Source organism: Heterodontus francisci, chromosome 21 (genome assembly GCF_036365525.1).
Source record: "Heterodontus francisci isolate sHetFra1 chromosome 21, sHetFra1.hap1, whole genome shotgun sequence".
Taxonomy (NCBI): Eukaryota; Metazoa; Chordata; class Chondrichthyes; order Heterodontiformes; family Heterodontidae; genus Heterodontus; species Heterodontus francisci.
Window position 1 is genome coordinate 7,910,441 of NC_090391.1, and position 14,457 is coordinate 7,924,897.

Below are 14,457 nucleotides of genomic sequence, written 5' to 3' on the forward strand. Positions count from 1 at the left end.
GAAAGTCATAAATAGAGAAAAGTCAGAAATACAGAAAAGACAGAAAGTCATAAATAGAGAAAAGACAGAAATACAGAAAAGGCAGAAAGTCATAAATAGAGAAAAGTCAGAAATAGAGAAAAGTCAGAATTACAGAAAAGGCAGAAATTCATAAATAGTGAAATGTCAGAAATACAGAAAAGGCAAAAAGTCATAAATAGAGAAAAGACAGAAATACAGAAAAGGCAGAAAGTCATAAATAGAGAAAAGTCAGGAATACATAAAAGGCAGAAAGTCATAAATAGAGAAAAGTCAGGAATACATAAAAGGCAGAAAGTCATAAATAGAGAAAAGTCAGAAATACAGAAAAGGCAGAAAGTCATAAATAGAGAAAAGTCAGAAATAGAGAAAAGACAGAAAGACAGAAATAGAGAAAAGGCAGAAATACAGAAAAGGCAGAAAGTCATAAATAGAGAAAAGTCAGAAATACAGAAAAGACAGAAAGTCATAAATAGAGAAAAGACAGAAATACAGAAAAGGCAGAAAGTCATAAATAGAGAAAAGTCAGAAATAGAGAAAAGTCAGAATTACAGAAAAGGCAGAAATTCATAAATAGTGAAAAGTCAGAAATACAGAAAAGACAGAAAGTCATAAATAGAGAAAAGACAGAAATACAGAAAAGGCAGAAAGTCATAAATAGTGAAAAGTCAGGAATACATAAAAGGCAGAAAGTCATAAATAGAGAAAAGTCAGGAATACATAAAAGGCAGAAAGTCATAAATAGAGAAAAGTCAGAAATACAGAAAAGGCAGAAAGTCATAAATAGAGAAAAGTCAGAAATAGAGAAAAGACAGAAAGACAGAAATAGAGAAAAGGCAGAAATGGAGAAAAGGCAGAAAGTCATAAATAGAGAAAAGTCTGAAATACAGAAAAGACAGAAAGTCATAAATAGAGAAATGTCAGAAATACAGAAAAGGCAGAAAGTCATAAATAGAGAAAAGTCAGAAATAGAGAAAATACAGAAAAGGCAGAAAGTCATAAATAGAGAAAAGTCAGAAATACAGAAAAGACAGAAAGTCATAAATAGAGAAAAGTCAGAAATACAGAAAAGGCAGAAAGTCATAAATAGAGAAAAGTCAGAAATACAGAAAAGACAGAAAGTCATAAATAGAGAAAAGACAGAAATACAGAAAAGGCAGAAAGTCATAAATAGAGAAAAGTCAGAATTACAGAAAAGGCAGAAATTCATAAATAGTGAAATGTCAGAAATACAGAAAAGGCAAAAAGTCATAAATAGAGAAAAGACAGAAATACAGAAAAGGCAGAAAGTCATAAATAGAGAAAAGTCAGGAATACATAAAAGGCAGAAAGTCATAAATAGAGAAAAGTCAGGAATACATAAAAGGAAGAAAGTCATAAATAGAGAAAAGTCATAAATAGAGAAAAGTCAGAAATGCAGAAATAGAGAAAAGACAGAAGTACCGAAAAGGCACAAAGTCAAAATAGAGAAAAGTCAGAAATAGAGAAAAGGCAGAAATGGAGAAAAGGCAGAAAGTCATAAATAGTGAAAAGTCAGAAATACAGAAAAGGCAGAAAGTCATAAATAGAGAAAAGTCAGGAATACATAAAAGGCAGAAAGTCATAAACAGAGAAAAGTCAGAAATACAGAAAAGGAAGAAAGTCATAAATAGAGAAATGTCATAAATAGAGAAAAGTCAGAAATGCAGAAATAGGGAAAAGACAGAAATGCATAAAAGGCACAAAGTCAAAATAGAGAAAAGTCAGAAATAGAGAAAAGACACAAATACTGAAAAGGCAGAAAGTCATAAATAGAGAAAAGTCAGAAATACAGAAAAGGCAGAAAGTCATAAATAGAGAAAAGTCAGAAATACAGAAAAGGCAGAAAGTCATAAATAGAGAAAAGTCAGAAATAGAGAAAAGACAGAAAGACAGAAATAGAGAAAAGGCAGAAATGGAGAAAAGGCAGAAAGTCATAAATAGAGAAAAGTCTGAAATACAGAAAAGACAGAAAGTCACAAATAGAGAAATGTCAGAAATACAGAAAAGGCAGAAAGTCATAAATAGAGAAAAGTCAGAAATAGAGAAAATACAGAAAAGGCAGAAAGTCATAAATAGAGAAAAGTCAGAAATACAGAAAAGACAGAAAGTCATAAATAGAGAAAAGTCAGAAATACAGAAAAGGCAGAAAGTCATAAATAGAGAAAAGTCAGAAATACAGAAAAGGCAGAAAGTCATAAATAGAGAAAAGTCAGAAATAGAGAAAAGACAGAAAGACAGAAATAGAGAAAAGGCAGAAATGGAGAAAAGGCAGAAAGTCATAAATAGAGAAAAGTCTGAAATACAGAAAAGACAGAAAGTCACAAATAGAGAAATGTCAGAAATACAGAAAAGGCAGAAAGTCATAAATAGAGAAAAGTCAGAAATAGAGAAAATACAGAAAAGGCAGAAAGTCATAAATAGAGAAAAGTCAGAAATACAGAAAAGACAGAAAGTCATAAATAGAGAAAAGTCAGAAATACAGAAAAGGCAGAAAGTCATAAATAGAGAAAAGTCAGAAATACAGAAAAGACAGAAAGTCATAAATAGAGAAAAGACAGAAATACAGAAAAGGCAGAAAGTCATAAATAGAGAAAAGTCAGAAATAGAGAAAAGTCAGAATTACAGAAAAGGCAGAAATTCATAAATAGTGAAATGTCAGAAATACAGAAAAGGCAAAAAGTCATAAATAGAGAAAAGACAGAAATACAGAAAAGGCAGAAAGTCATAAATAGAGAAAAGTCAGGAATACATAAAAGGCAGAAAGTCATAAATAGAGAAAAGTCAGGAATACATAAAAGGCAGAAAGTCATAAATAGAGAAAAGTCAGAAATACAGAAAAGGCAGAAAGTCATAAATAGAGAAAAGTCAGAAATAGAGAAATGACAGAAAGACAGAAATAGAGAAAAGGCAGAAATACAGAAAAGGCAGAAAGTCATAAATAGAGAAAAGTCAGAAATACAGAAAAGACAGAAAGTCATAAATAGAGAAAAGACAGAAATACAGAAAAGGCAGAAAGTCATAAATAGAGAAAAGTCAGAAATAGAGAAAAGTCAGAATTACAGAAAAGGCAGAAATTCATAAATAGTGAAAAGTCAGAAATACAGAAAAGACAGAAAGTCATAAATAGAGAAAAGACAGAAATACAGAAAAGGCAGAAAGTCATAAATAGTGAAAAGTCAGGAATACATAAAAGGCAGAAAGTCATAAATAGAGAAAAGTCAGGAATACATAAAAGGCAGAAAGTCATAAATAGAGAAAAGTCAGAAATACAGAAAAGGCAGAAAGTCATAAATAGAGAAAAGTCAGAAATAGAGAAAAGACAGAAAGACAGAAATAGAGAAAAGGCAGAAATGGAGAAAAGGCAGAAAGTCATAAATAGAGAAAAGTCTGAAATACAGAAAAGACAGAAAGTCATAAATAGAGAAATGTCAGAAATACAGAAAAGGCAGAAAGTCATAAATAGAGAAAAGTCAGAAATAGAGAAAATACAGAAAAGGCAGAAAGTCATAAATAGAGAAAAGTCAGAAATACAGAAAAGACAGAAAGTCATAAATAGAGAAAAGTCAGAAATACAGAAAAGGCAGAAAGTCATAAATAGAGAAAAGTCAGAAATACAGAAAAGACAGAAAGTCATAAATAGAGAAAAGACAGAAATACAGAAAAGGCAGAAAGTCATAAATAGAGAAAAGTCAGAATTACAGAAAAGGCAGAAATTCATAAATAGTGAAATGTCAGAAATACAGAAAAGGCAAAAAGTCATAAATAGAGAAAAGACAGAAATACAGAAAAGGCAGAAAGTCATAAATAGAGAAAAGTCAGGAATACATAAAAGGCAGAAAGTCATAAATAGAGAAAAGTCAGGAATACATAAAAGGAAGAAAGTCATAAATAGAGAAAAGTCATAAATAGAGAAAAGTCAGAAATGCAGAAATAGAGAAAAGACAGAAGTACCGAAAAGGCACAAAGTCAAAATAGAGAAAAGTCAGAAATAGAGAAAAGGCAGAAATGGAGAAAAGGCAGAAAGTCATAAATAGTGAAAAGTCAGAAATACAGAAAAGGCAGAAAGTCATAAATAGAGAAAAGTCAGGAATACATAAAAGGCAGAAAGTCATAAACAGAGAAAAGTCAGAAATACAGAAAAGACAGAAAGTCATAAATAGAGAAAAGTCAGAAATAGAGAAAAGTCATGAATACAGAAAAGACAGAATGTCATAAATAGAGAAAAATCAGAAATACCGAAAAGACAGAAAGCCATAAATAGTGAAAAGTCAGAAATACAGAAAAGGCAGAAAGTCATAAATAGAGAAAAGTCAGGAATACATAAAAGGCAGAAAGTCATAAATAGAGAAAAGTCAGAAATAGAGAAAAATCAGAAATACCGAAAAGACAGAAAGCCATAAATAGTGAAAAGTCAGAAATACAGAAAAGGCAGAAAGTCATAAATAGAGAAAAGTCAGGAATACATAAAAGGCAGAAAGTCATAAATAGAGAAAAGTCAGAAATAGAGAAAAGTCAGAAATGCAGAAAAGACAGAAAGTCATAAATAGAGAAAAGTCAGAAATACCGAAAAGACAGAAAGCCATAAATAGTGAAAAGTCAGAAATACAGAAAAGGCAGAAAGTCAGAAATAGAGAAAAGACACAAATACTGAAAAGGCAGAAAGTCATAAACAGAGAAAAGTCAGAAATACAGAAATGGCAGAAAGTCATAAATAGAGAAATGTCATAAATAGAGAAATGTCAGAAATACAGAAAAGGCAGAAAGTCATAAATAGAGAAAAGTCAGAAATAGAGAAAATACAGAAAAGGCAGAAAGTCATAAATAGAGAAAAGTCAGAAATACAGAAAAGACAGAAAGTCATAAATAGAGAAAAGTCAGAAATACAGAAAAGGCAGAAAGTCATAAATAGAGAAAAGTCAGAAATACAGAAAAGACAGAAAGTCATAAATAGAGAAAAGACAGAAATACAGAAAAGGCAGAAAGTCATAAATAGAGAAAAGTCAGAATTACAGAAAAGGCAGAAATTCATAAATAGTGAAATGTCAGAAATACAGAAAAGGCAAAAAGTCATAAATAGAGAAAAGACAGAAATACAGAAAAGGCAGAAAGTCATAAATAGAGAAAAGTCAGGAATACATAAAAGGCAGAAAGTCATAAATAGAGAAAAGTCAGGAATACATAAAAGGAAGAAAGTCATAAATAGAGAAAAGTCATAAATAGAGAAAAGTCAGAAATGCAGAAATAGAGAAAAGACAGAAGTACCGAAAAGGCACAAAGTCAAAATAGAGAAAAGTCAGAAATAGAGAAAAGGCAGAAATGGAGAAAAGGCAGAAAGTCATAAATAGTGAAAAGTCAGAAATACAGAAAAGGCAGAAAGTCATAAATAGAGAAAAGTCAGGAATACATAAAAGGCAGAAAGTCATAAACAGAGAAAAGTCAGAAATACAGAAAAGACAGAAAGTCATAAATAGAGAAAAGTCAGAAATAGAGAAAAGTCATGAATACAGAAAAGACAGAATGTCATAAATAGAGAAAAATCAGAAATACCGAAAAGACAGAAAGCCATAAATAGTGAAAAGTCAGAAATACAGAAAAGGCAGAAAGTCATAAATAGAGAAAAGTCAGGAATACATAAAAGGCAGAAAGTCATAAATAGAGAAAAGTCAGAAATAGAGAAAAATCAGAAATACCGAAAAGACAGAAAGCCATAAATAGTGAAAAGTCAGAAATACAGAAAAGGCAGAAAGTCATAAATAGAGAAAAGTCAGGAATACATAAAAGGCAGAAAGTCATAAATAGAGAAAAGTCAGAAATAGAGAAAAGTCAGAAATGCAGAAAAGACAGAAAGTCATAAATAGAGGAAAGTCAGAAATACCGAAAAGACAGAAAGCCATAAATAGTGAAAAGTCAGAAATACAGAAAAGGCAGAAAGTCAGAAATAGAGAAAAGACACAAATACTGAAAAGGCAGAAAGTCATAAATAGAGAAAAGTCTGAAATACAGAAAAGACAGAAAGTCATAAATAGAGAAAAGTCAGAAATAGAGAAAAGTCATGAATACAGAAAAGACAGAATGTCATAAATAGAGAAAAATCAGAAATACCGAAAAGACAGAAAGCCATAAATAGTGAAAAGTCAGAAATACAGAAAAGGCAGAAAGTCATAAATAGAGAAAGGTCAGGAATACATAAAAGGCAGAAAGTCATAAACAGAGAAAAGTCAGAAATACAGAAAAGGAAGAAAGTCATAAATAGAGAAATGTCATAAATAGAGAAAAGTCAGAAATGCAGAAATAGGGAAAAGACAGAAATGCATAAAAGGCACAAAGTCAAAATAGAGAAAAGTCAGAAATAGAGAAAAGACACAAATACTGAAAAGGCAGAAAGTCATAAATAGAGAAAAGTCAGAAATACAGAAAAGGCAGAAAGTCATAAATAGAGAAAAGTCAGAAATACAGAAAAGGCAGAAAGTCATAAATAGAGAAAAGTCAGAAATAGAGAAAAGACAGAAAGACAGAAATAGAGAAAAGGCAGAAATGGAGAAAAGGCAGAAAGTCATAAATAGAGAAAAGTCTGAAATACAGAAAAGACAGAAAGTCACAAATAGAGAAATGTCAGAAATACAGAAAAGGCAGAAAGTCATAAATAGAGAAAAGTCAGAAATAGAGAAAATACAGAAAAGGCAGAAAGTCATAAATAGAGAAAAGTCAGAAATACAGAAAAGACAGAAAGTCATAAATAGAGAAAAGTCAGAAATACAGAAAAGGCAGAAAGTCATAAATAGAGAAAAGTCAGAAATACAGAAAAGACAGAAAGTCATAAATAGAGAAAAGACAGAAATACAGAAAAGGCAGAAAGTCATAAATAGAGAAAAGTCAGAAATAGAGAAAAGTCAGAATTACAGAAAAGGCAGAAATTCATAAATAGTGAAATGTCAGAAATACAGAAAAGGCAAAAAGTCATAAATAGAGAAAAGACAGAAATACAGAAAAGGCAGAAAGTCATAAATAGAGAAAAGTCAGGAATACATAAAAGGCAGAAAGTCATAAATAGAGAAAAGACAGAAATACAGAAAAGGCAGAAAGTCATAAATAGAGAAAAGTCAGAAATAGAGAAAAGTCAGAATTACAGAAAAGGCAGAAATTCATAAATAGTGAAAAGTCAGAAATACAGAAAAGACAGAAAGTCATAAATAGAGAAAAGACAGAAATACAGAAAAGGCAGAAAGTCATAAATAGAGAAAAGTCAGGAATACATAAAAGGCAGAAAGTCATAAATAGAGAAAAGACAGAAATACAGAAAAGGCAGAAAGTCATAAATAGAGAAAAGTCAGAAATAGAGAAAAGACAGAAAGACAGAAATAGAGTAAAGGCAGTAATGGAGAAAAGGCAGAATGTCAGTAATAGAGAAAAGTCAGAAATACAGAAAAGACAGAAAGTCATAAATAGAGAAATGTCAGAAATACAGAAAAGGCAGAAAGTCATAAATAGAGAAAAGTCAGAAATACAGAAAAGGCAGAAAGTCATAAATAGAGAGAAGTCAGAAATAGAGAAAAGACAGAAAGACAGAAATAGAGTAAAGGCAGTAATGGAGAAAGGGCAGAATGTTATAAATAGAGAAAAGTCAGAAATACAGAAAAGACAGAATGTCATAAATAGAGAAAAGTCAGAAATACAGAAAAGACAGAAATTCATAAATAGAGAAAAGTAAGAAATAGAGAAAAGACAGAAATACAGAAAAGGCAGAAAGTCATAAATAGAGAAAAGTCAGAAATGCAGAAAAGGCAGAAAGTCATAAATAGAGAAAAGTCAGGAATACATAAAAGGCAGAAAGTCATAAATAGAGAAAAGACAGAAATACAGAAAAGGCAGAAAGTCATAAATAGAGAAAAGTCAGAAATACAGAAAAGGCAGAAATTCATAAATCGAGAAAAGTCAGAAATACAGAAAAGGCAGAAAGTCATAAATAGAGAAAAGTCAGAAATACAGAAAAGACAGAAAGTCATAAATAGAGAAAAGACAGAAATACAGAAAAGGCAGAAAGTCATAAATAGAGAAAAGTCAGAAATAGAGAAAAGACAGAAAGACAGAAATAGAGTAAAGGCAGTAATGGAGAAAAGGCAGAATGTCAGTAATAGAGAAAAGTCAGAAATACAGAAAAACAGAAAGTCATAAATAGAGAAATGTCAGAAATACAGAAAAGGCAGAAAGTCATAAATAGAGAAAAGTCAGAAATACAGAAAAGGCAGAAAGTCATAAATAGAGAGAAGTCAGAAATAGAGAAAAGACAGAAAGACAGAAATAGAGAAAAGGCAGAAATGGAGAAAAGGCAGAAAGTCATAAATAGAGAAAAGTCTGAAATACAGAAAAGACAGAAAGTCATAAATAGAGAAAAGTCAGAAATAGAGAAAAGTCATGAATACAGAAAAGACAGAATGTCATAAATAGAGAAAAATCAGAAATACCGAAAAGACAGAAAGCCATAAATAGTGAAAAGTCAGAAATACAGAAAAGGCAGAAAGTCATAAATAGAGAAAAGTCAGGAATACATAAAAGGCAGAAAGTCATAAACAGAGAAAAGTCAGAAATACAGAAAAGGCAGAAAGTCATAAATAGAGAAATGTCATAAATAGAGAAAAGTCAGAAATGCAGAAAAAGTGAAAAGACAGAAATGCATAAAAGGCACAAAGTCAAAATAGAGAAAAGTCAGAAATAGAGAAAAGACACAAATACTGAAAAGGCAGAAAGTCATAAATAGAGAAAAGTCAGAAATACAAAAAAGGCAGAAAGTCATAAATAGAGAAAAGTCAGAAATACAGAAAAGGCAGAAAGTCATAAATAGAGAAAAGTCAGAAATAGAGAAAAGACAGAAAGACAGAAATAGAGAAAAGGCAGAAATGGAGAAAAGGCAGAAAGTCATAAATAGAGAAAAGTCTGAAATACAGAAAAGACAGAAAGTCATAAATAGAGAAATGTCAGAAATACAGAAAAGGCAGAAAGTCATAAATAGAGAAAAGTCAGAAATAGAGAAAATACAGAAAAGGCAGAAAGTCATAAATAGAGAAAAGTCAGAAATACAGAAAAGACAGAAAGTCATAAATAGAGAAAAGTCAGAAATACAGAAAAGGCAGAAAGTCATAAATAGAGAAAAGTCAGAAATACAGAAAAGACAGAAAGTCATAAATAGAGAAAAGACAGAAATACAGAAAAGGCAGAAAGTCATAAATAGAGAAAAGTCAGAAATAGAGAAAAGTCAGAATTACAGAAAAGGCAGAAATTCATAAATAGTGAAATGTCAGAAATACAGAAAAGGCAAAAAGTCATAAATAGAGAAAAGACAGAAATACAGAAAAGGCAGAAAGTCATAAATAGAGAAAAGTCAGGAATACATAAAAGGCAGAAAGTCATAAATAGAGAAAAGTCAGGAATACATAAAAGGCAGAAAGTCATAAATAGAGAAAAGTCAGAAATACAGAAAAGGCAGAAAGTCATAAATAGAGAAAAGTCAGAAATAGAGAAAAGACAGAAAGACAGAAATAGAGAAAAGGCAGAAATACAGAAAAGGCAGAAAGTCATAAATAGAGAAAAGTCAGAAATACAGAAAAGACAGAAAGTCATAAATAGAGAAAAGACAGAAATACAGAAAAGGCAGAAAGTCATAAATAGAGAAAAGTCAGAAATAGAGAAAAGTCAGAATTACAGAAAAGGCAGAAATTCATAAATAGTGAAAAGTCAGAAATACAGAAAAGACAGAAAGTCATAAATAGAGAAAAGACAGAAATACAGAAAAGGCAGAAAGTCATAAATAGAGAAAAGTCAGGAATACATAAAAGGCAGAAAGTCATAAATAGAGAAAAGTCAGGAATACATAAAAGGCAGAAAGTCATAAACAGAGAAAAGTCAGAAATACAGAAAAGGCAGAAAGTCATAAATAGAGAAAAGTCATAAATAGAGAAAAGTCAGAAATGCAGAAATAGAGAAAAGACAGAAGTACCGAAAAGGCACAAAGTTAAAATAGAGAAAAGTCAGAAATAGAGAAAAGACACAAATACTGAAAAGGCAGAAAGTCATAAATAGAGAAAAGTCAGAAATACAGAAAAGACAGAAAGTCATAAATAGAGAAAAGACAGAAATACAGAAAAGGCAGAAAGTCATAAATAGAGAAAAGTCAGAAATAGAGAAAAGACAGAAAGACAGAAATAGAGTAAAGGCAGTAATGGAGAAAGGGCAGAATGTTATAAATAGAGAAAAGTCAGAAATACAGAAAAGACAGAATGTCATAAATAGAGAAAAGTCAGAAATACAGAAAAGACAGAAATTCATAAATAGAGAAAAGTAAGAAATAGAGAAAAGACAGAAATACAGAAAAGGCAGAAAGTCATAAATAGAGAAAAGTAAGAAATAGAGAAAAGACAGAAATACAGAAAAGGCAGAAAGTCATAAATAGAGAAAAGTCAGAAATGCAGAAAAGGCAGAAAGTCATAAATAGAGAAAAGTCAGGAATACATAAAAGGCAGAAAGTCATAAATAGAGAAAAGACAGAAATACAGAAAAGGCAGAAAGTCATAAATAGAGAAAAGTCAGAAATACAGAAAAGGCAGAAATTCATAAATAGAGAAAAGTCAGAAATACAGAAAAGGCAGAAAGTCATAAATAGAGAAAAGTCAGAAATACAGAAAAGACAGAAAGTCATAAATAGAGAAAAGACAGAAATACAGAAAAGGCAGAAAGTCATAAATAGAGAAAAGTCAGAAATAGAGAAAAGACAGAAAGACAGAAATAGAGTAAAGGCAGTAATGGAGAAAAGGCAGAATGTCAGTAATAGAGAAAAGTCAGAAATACAGAAAAGACAGAAAGTCATAAATAGAGAAATGTCAGAAATACAGAAAAGGCAGAAAGTCATAAATAGAGAAAAGTCAGAAATACAGAAAAGGCAGAAAGTCATAAATAGAGAAAAGTCAGAAATAGAGAAAAGGCTGAAAGTCAGAAAAATTGAAAATTCAGAAATAGAGAAAAGACAGTAAGACAGGAATAGAGAAAAGACAGTGATACAGAAAAGACAGAAAGTCATAAATAGTGAGAAGTCAGAAATACAGAAAAGACAGAAAGTCATAAATAGAGAAAAGTCAGAAATAGAGAAAAGACACAAATACTGAAAAGGCAGAAAGTCATAAATAGAGAAAAGTCAGAAATACAGAAAAGGCAGAAAGTCATAAATAGAGAAAAGTCAGAAATACAGAAAAGGCAGAAAGTCATAAATAGAGAAAAGTCAGAAATAGAGAAAAGACAGAAAGACAGAAATAGAGAAAAGGCAGAAATGGAGAACAGGCAGAAAGTCATAAATAGAGAAAAGTCTGAAATACAGAAAAGACAGAAAGTCAGAAATACAGAAAAGACAGAAAAACAGAAAAGGCAGAAAGTCATAAATAGAGAAAAGTCAGAAATACAGCAAAGGCTGAAAGTCATAAATAGAGAAAAGTCAGAAATACACAAAAGGCAGAAAGTCATAAATAGAGAATAGTCAGAAATACAGAAAAGGCAGAAAGTCATAAATAGAGAAAAGTCAGAAATACAGAAAAGACAGAAAGTCATAAATAGAGAAAAGTCAGAAATACAGAAAAGGCAGAAAGTCATAAATAGAGAAAAGTCAGAAATACCGAAAAGACAGAAAGTCATAAATAGAGAAAAGACAGAAATACAGAAAAGGCAGAAAGTCATAAATAGAGAAATGTCAGAAATGCAGAAATAGAGAAAAGACAAAAGTACCGAAAAGGCACAAAGTCAAAATAGAGAAAAGTCAGAAATAGAGAAAAGACACAAATACTGAAAAGGCAGAAAGTCATAAATAGAGAAAAGTCAGAAATACAGAAAAGGCAGAAAGTCATAAATAGAGAAAAGTCAGAAATACAGAAAAGGCAGAAAGTCATAAATAAAGAAAAGTCATAAATAGAGAAAAGTCAGAAATAGAGAAAATACAGAAAAGGCAGAAAGTCATAAATAGAGAAAAGTCAGAAATACAGAAAAGACAGAAAGTCATAAATAGAGAAAAGTCAGAAATACAGAAAAGGCAGAAAGTCATAAATAGAGAAAAGTCAGAAATACAGAAAAGACAGAAAGTCATAAATAGAGAAAAGACAGAAATACAGAAAAGGCAGAAAGTCATAAATAGAGAAAAGTCAGAAATAGAGAAAAGTCAGAATTACAGAAAAGGCAGAAATTCATAAATAGTGAAATGTCAGAAATACAGAAAAGGCAAAAAGTCATAAATAGAGAAAAGACAGAAATACAGAAAAGGCAGAAAGTCATAAATAGAGAAAAGTCAGGAATACATAAAAGGCAGAAAGTCATAAATAGAGAAAAGTCAGGAATACATAAAAGGCAGAAAGTCATAAATAGAGAAAAGTCAGAAATACAGAAAAGGCAGAAAGTCATAAATAGAGAAAAGTCAGAAATAGAGAAAAGACAGAAAGACAGAAATAGAGAAAAGGCAGAAATACAGAAAAGGCAGAAAGTCATAAATAGAGAAAAGTCAGAAATACAGAAAAGACAGAAAGTCATAAATAGAGAAAAGACAGAAATACAGAAAAGGCAGAAAGTCATAAATAGAGAAAAGTCAGAAATAGAGAAAAGTCAGAATTACAGAAAAGGCAGAAATTCATAAATAGTGAAAAGTCAGAAATACAGAAAAGACAGAAAGTCATAAATAGAGAAAAGACAGAAATACAGAAAAGGCAGAAAGTCATAAATAGAGAAAAGTCAGGAATACATAAAAGGCAGAAAGTCATAAATAGAGAAAAGTCAGGAATACATAAAAGGCAGAAAGTCATAAACAGAGAAAAGTCAGAAATACAGAAAAGGCAGAAAGTCATAAATAGAGAAAAGTCATAAATAGAGAAAAGTCAGAAATGCAGAAATAGAGAAAAGACAGAAGTACCGAAAAGGCACAAAGTTAAAATAGAGAAAAGTCAGAAATAGAGAAAAGACACAAATACTGAAAAGGCAGAAAGTCATAAATAGAGAAAAGTCAGAAATACAGAAAAGACAGAAAGTCATAAATAGAGAAAAGACAGAAATACAGAAAAGGCAGAAAGTCATAAATAGAGAAAAGTCAGAAATAGAGAAAAGACAGAAAGACAGAAATAGAGTAAAGGCAGTAATGGAGAAAGGGCAGAATGTTATAAATAGAGAAAAGTCAGAAATACAGAAAAGACAGAATGTCATAAATAGAGAAAAGTCAGAAATACAGAAAAGACAGAAATTCATAAATAGAGAAAAGTAAGAAATAGAGAAAAGACAGAAATACAGAAAAGGCAGAAAGTCATAAATAGAGAAAAGTAAGAAATAGAGAAAAGACAGAAATACAGAAAAGGCAGAAAGTCATAAATAGAGAAAAGTCAGAAATGCAGAAAAGGCAGAAAGTCATAAATAGAGAAAAGTCAGGAATACATAAAAGGCAGAAAGTCATAAATAGAGAAAAGACAGAAATACAGAAAAGGCAGAAAGTCATAAATAGAGAAAAGTCAGAAATACAGAAAAGGCAGAAATTCATAAATAGAGAAAAGTCAGAAATACAGAAAAGGCAGAAAGTCATAAATAGAGAAAAGTCAGAAATACAGAAAAGACAGAAAGTCATAAATAGAGAAAAGACAGAAATACAGAAAAGGCAGAAAGTCATAAATAGAGAAAAGTCAGAAATAGAGAAAAGACAGAAAGACAGAAATAGAGTAAAGGCAGTAATGGAGAAAAGGCAGAATGTCAGTAATAGAGAAAAGTCAGAAATACAGAAAAGACAGAAAGTCATAAATAGAGAAATGTCAGAAATACAGAAAAGGCAGAAAGTCATAAATAGAGAAAAGTCAGAAATACAGAAAAGGCAGAAAGTCATAAATAGAGAAAAGTCAGAAATAGAGAAAAGGCTGAAAGTCAGAAAAATTGAAAATTCAGAAATAGAGAAAAGACAGTAAGACAGGAATAGAGAAAAGACAGTGATACAGAAAAGACAGAAAGTCATAAATAGTGAGAAGTCAGAAATACAGAAAAGACAGAAAGTCATAAATAGAGAAAAGTCAGAAATAGAGAAAAGACACAAATACTGAAAAGGCAGAAAGTCATAAATAGAGAAAAGTCAGAAATACAGAAAAGGCAGAAAGTCATAAATAGAGAAAAGTCAGAAATACAGAAAAGGCAGAAAGTCATAAATAGAGAAAAGTCAGAAATAGAGAAAAGACAGAAAGACAGAAATAGAGAAAAGGCAGAAATGGAGAACAGGCAGAAAGTCATAAATAGAGAAAAGTCTGAAATACAGAAAAGACAGAAAGTCAGAAATACAGAAAAGACAGAAAAACAGAAAAGGCAGAAAGTCATAAATAGAGAAAAGTCAGAAATACAGCAAAGGCTGAAAGTCATAAATAGAGAAAAGTC